The sequence below is a fragment of the Ailuropoda melanoleuca genome, unplaced genomic scaffold (assembly GCF_002007445.2).
Source record: "Ailuropoda melanoleuca isolate Jingjing unplaced genomic scaffold, ASM200744v2 unplaced-scaffold897, whole genome shotgun sequence".
In the NCBI taxonomy this organism is placed as follows: domain Eukaryota; kingdom Metazoa; phylum Chordata; class Mammalia; order Carnivora; family Ursidae; genus Ailuropoda; species Ailuropoda melanoleuca.
This window is the reverse complement of record NW_023254402.1, coordinates 1-5112: the sequence shown is the minus strand read 5'-3', so window position 1 is coordinate 5112 and position 5112 is coordinate 1. Positions and strand designations below refer to the sequence as shown.

At 42.8% G+C, this 5112-nt stretch overlaps 1 long non-coding RNA gene across 1 annotated transcript; it reads right to left on the bottom strand.

Moving 5' to 3' along the window:
- Positions 1-2983: 2983 nt before the first annotated feature.
- On the bottom strand, positions 2984-5106 carry LOC117800908. The gene is made up of 2 exons (XR_004623209.1): positions 4818-5106; positions 2984-3722 (listed from the first exon to the last, which is right to left on the bottom strand). It is a non-coding gene; the product is annotated as an uncharacterized LOC117800908 (long non-coding RNA).
- Positions 5107-5112: the final 6 nt, after the last annotated feature.

Genomic DNA, 5112 nt, shown 5'->3' with positions numbered 1-5112 from the left:
GACCAGCTACGGCCAGCACTGCCCCACTGTGAAGTGCTCGTCTGCCGCCACACGGCTGGGGCCCATCCCCCGTGGCAGGGCCTCTTCTGGGCTGCCACTCTTGGCCCGACCTTCGCCCTCCCCTACCTAGACAACCAAGCAGGCTGCTTGCACACCTACCTGGTCTCTGCAGAGCCAGGGTGATCTTTGGAAAGCATAAACCAGCTCACATCATGCCTGGCTTCACATTCTTCAGTGATTTCTCACCATATATAAAATAAAATGCCATCGCCTTACTGGGGTCCGTGAGGCCCTGCGTGATCTACCTCTCCTACTGCCCCCTCATCCCTGCTGCCGAATCCCTGTCTCGGCAACACACCAAGCCTCTTCTTACGCCAGCATCTGTATACCTGATGCTCCCTCTGGAAGGTTCCCGCCTAGATCCAAGAATGCCTGGCTTCCCCTTACCATTCAGGTCTCAGCTCAATGTCACCTCCTAAGAGGCTCTCCCCAGTCACTCGGGTGAAGTACCCCCTCCACATACACACTCCAGACACTATTTTTTGCCATCGTAGACAGCATGTATCACCATCTGAAATGATCTTATCTATCCATCTACCTACCTACCTACCTATTTATTTGCTAAGCTTGGGAGTTCTGCTCCTAATAATCACAGAGTAGCTCATATTAAACCAACTCTCCGTCATAAATAAGAGTCATAACAAAAAACAGTCATAAAGTCTGGGCAATACATAAAAGACAATGCTCAAAAGGCACTGAGATTGACTCAAAGCAGGAAGAAATTGAAGGGGAGTCGATGTCTGAAAGATCAAAAGGCACTGAGCAACTTCCCGTTTGTATGGCTTTCACCCAAGGGCAGCCCCCCATCAGTGCCCTGTGAGGGTAGACACCAAAGTCTTACTGCTGAGGAAGCAAAAGACAGGATTCAGGGCATCACCAGCAGCTAGAAAGGATGAGACACACCAGAAAGGAGAGAATCACAGAGGGAGAGACCCAAATCTCCTGAGTAAAACTTTCAGACCTCTGCTCAACCCCCAAACTCTACATGGTCATGGTGGACTCAAGCCTCCCAGCTAAGCCTCGGAGAATTGAACGGACACTTCAGCTACCGTCCAGCTAAAACAAACACACCGACAAATAAATAAATACTCTTCGGATGAACATAACAGAATCCAGAGTCGCTACCACATATTGTTTACAAAGTATAGGGCACAATTCAAAATTCCTACGTGAACAAACAAACAGGAAAACGTGATCCATACCCAAGAGAAAAGGCAATTGATGGACACCAAGTGGATGTAGACTTTGCAATTAGCTCAAAGTCATCATAGAAAATATTTGCTAAATTTTTATCTGTATGTCACCACTAGAAGGTAAGCTCTATAAGAGGAAACTAATCAGTTCTGTTCCTTGCTCTGTCCCCAGCTTTTAGAATAACAAATGTTGCATAGAAAACACCCCAAAACTATGAAAGTGGCATAAAGCAGGATTGTATTTTTTCCTCCTTATTTTCTACCTTTATTACTTGAGGCCCCTCCAAGATGGACCGAACCCCAAAAGAGAACAGTCACTATTCTCTTTCGAACAGAGAACACAGTTGTATGATCATGAATTAGTAGTGGCTGTTATAGACAAGTGGCTTTAATCTCTAATTACTGCCAAGAAGAAAGCATGTAGATCAGCTATTCTGAAACCCAATGTCACCATTATTCAGAAAACATTCTTCCTCACTTAACTGTCTTAGAGCCAAAAATACATACATAAAGTTAGCTCGTCCTAGGACCTGGGTGTTTAATTTGTGGCTAGTTTATATCAGAGGAAATTATGATGTCGAACGTTAAACATAATCACTGTTTATTGGGGAGGTTAATCACCGAGGTAAATGTTTAAATTTTTTTCTGGATCAAACTTTTTTATGCCATCGTCAGAGTTTGGGAAGTTGTTAGAGCCTTGGTCTGGACTCTAGATGGGACCCCAAATTCTCCTTGAGGAGTTTCCCAGCCCTAATCACAGGCAGGGTGATATTCAAAATTTGTAACAACCCACAGGGTGCAGACACTGACCAATCAAAATGGGTGCCAGTCAAACGCCAACCAATCAAAATGGAAGCCAGTCAAACACCAACCAATGAGAAGAGATGTCAGTTCTAAGGAACTGGTCCTGCCAGAGCTGCAGCCTGCATAGCATTCTGTTCAGGAAGGCGTCCTGGTCACCACCTCTGTCTTTATAAGAGGATTTCAGTGCCACCTCCAGCTCTACCAACTGTTAAAGCATATGGGGTTGTACCCCACCAGCATCCCAGGGCAGCTATCCTCCAAGTACTTGTCAAGGAGAATTACCTCAAAATTCACTGCTCAGTGCTCACACTGTCGGGCGAACAACCACTCATTAAGTTAAGTCCATCGTATTTTTCTAAACTATAATTTTTGAGCTAGTTTTAGCAGTGGGGACCCCTTTCTTCAAGTAAATCTTATGAGGAACCACAATATGAAAAATGAAAGGAACAAAGCTGATAGTTTGGACTATACAAACCCCAGTGCACCCCCATCCTTTACCATCTTTACACTATGTGCTATAATGGTGGACACACATCATTATCATCATCATACAGATGTCTAAACCCAGATCATACACAACACCAAGGGTGAACTGTAATGTAAACTATGGATCTTGGGTGGTGATAATATGTAATTGTAGGGACACAGATCGTAACAAAATTACCACATCTGGGGGGATTTTGATAGTGGGAGATGCTGTATGTAGGTGGGACAGAAGAAGTATGGGATAAATCTCTGTGTCTTTCACTCAAATTTACAGCAAACATAAAACTGCTATACAACTAAAGTCTATAGAAAACAAAAAAAGAAGAAGAAGAAAAAAAGGACGCAGGATCCCACTTGAAATGGCTTCTAGAAGACAAACCTGAGAGAATTGATTATCTAAATTTAAAAAAAAATTTAAGAGACTAAANTAAGAGACTAAGTTAGTAATATTGAGATTATATTGACATATATAAATAAACAAATACAATAATGATGATTAATGGAAAGCTCACCCTAACGATGGACTATCACTCCAAATGTAGGAGGAATGGTGGAAGTAGAAAGTCATCATTTTGCAACCATCATACTAATAATGGTTTTAGTCAAATATTATCCATGGATGATTAAAGTAGTAGGTGACAGGTTAAAGAGAAATATGTAAGATGTACACATCACAAAGGCATTCAGTACCAGTTACTTCTTAATTACAAAGGGAAAAAACTTCGCAGTAGATTAAGCCAGTGAACACAAGTTTAACCAAGTGTTCCAAGTGAAGGGCACCCCTGGTGCCTCCTGATGTCATGAAGCTTTGATGTGAATTTCCAGACTGAGGTTCTGATTCAGTGGGTCTGGATTAGGATGGAGGATTGACATTGCAAACAAGCTCCCACATGGCAGACCACTGACTGTTTTGTCTATCATTGCCCTTTAAGCTTTGAACAAACTGTGGCTTTGTTCTTCTGGAAAATGCTCTGGCTACCATTTGTATCTGAACGTGTGTCTTTCTTCGATTGTCTGATATTCCATCTGCTAAAAATCTCCCTCCATATCTCAGAACCACCCCCTATCTCTGAGCCACCCCATTAAGGCCATCTGAAGCTCTCCTTGCTTACCTTTATGGGTGTCCATTTCTTTGGAATTCTGGGAGTTAATCATCAGCTGAAGAAAATCCACTCGGTGCTGGAAACAGAAAGAGATATTTCAATGACAGAAAGTCACTTGTGAAGTCAGAAGTAAATCAGGAGTGCAGTACCTAACTTCCTTCCTGAGAATATGGCCCCTTCACATCCAGAAGTTTAACTAGTGTTGCCAGAGGCAAAAGTGAACAAAAATGTCCAGCTACAAATCTTGAAGAGCACGATATTTCTCATGCAGGAATCCAGCCATTACGTCCCACTGCTTTTTGGTTCTTGCTCTCTCTGATCCTCAGCTTCTCTGGCTTTTGAACACAACTTCCTGGCCCAAGAGGTGCCTGGTCCCTCTCCTGTCATACCTACTGCTCAGGAGAAAGTCCCTGACTTCAGTCCTTTTGTTTTTCCAACCTTAATTCTTAATGAGTGGCCACATAGACCAATCTCCTGACCTCTGCAGAGTCCACGGGCAGCTTCTGTGTCAGCATCTTCGAATGCCCCACCCTCCCAGAACTCTGCACAATCTTCAGAGACATCCTGGGGTACCCAGCCCTGTCTCCCTGTCCTACACACATCCTAGTGCTGCCCACCAGGCCTCAGGAAGGCAAAGCCTGCTCAGCCAGCTTGCAGCCTCGGTACCCAAAGAAGACACCTGCACACTCTAAACTATGACACGCTCAAATGTAACATGACCAGGTGCCTGAGGGGAACTTCCACGAGCAAATGTATAAGAAAAGAGGCTTAGAATTGAAGGGATCCTTTGCCAGTGTAATATCTGCCAAAATCATACTACCAGGAAAATGATTTTACACAGTAATTTTTATGTTTTGACAGCTTACTGAAGGGAAGTGGCAGNCTTACTGAAGGGAAGTGGCAGTTTTTCTCTCACCAAAGTTTATGCACTGACATACTCATTGGCATGCTTATTCTTAAATTTTAAACATTGTCTCTCTGACTCATCTTCTTATCTCCTTCCCTGACCTCCACCTTCTTCATTCTCTCTGAAATGTTAGAAGTCTCCTGCTCTAAACCCTAGAGTTCCCTACCTACCATAAAATCATATTTAGAAGTGAGCACGTCAGATGTATACAGCTCAATGAAAGATCAGAAGTGAACACGCACATGTAACCACCACCGGATTTACCTTTTGTTTATCTTTGAGGCGACTTTCCTTCATCCTTTTTGCAGATTTTGTGAAAAAATCAGTAACTTTTTTGGAAATAGGCAGATATTTAATATTTCAAAAACTGGGGTAAGGAATGGAAACAATACTGCAAGAAAAAAAAAAACAATGGAAATAACAGTGAAATGCAAAATTCCTGGGAGCAATTAAAATTTGGTCTACCAACCTGAGGATTAAAAGACACGAGGATTCATTCATATCAGGAATTATTCCCTCTATGACCTTTACTTGAACTTGCAAGCCAATGGCTGAGCCA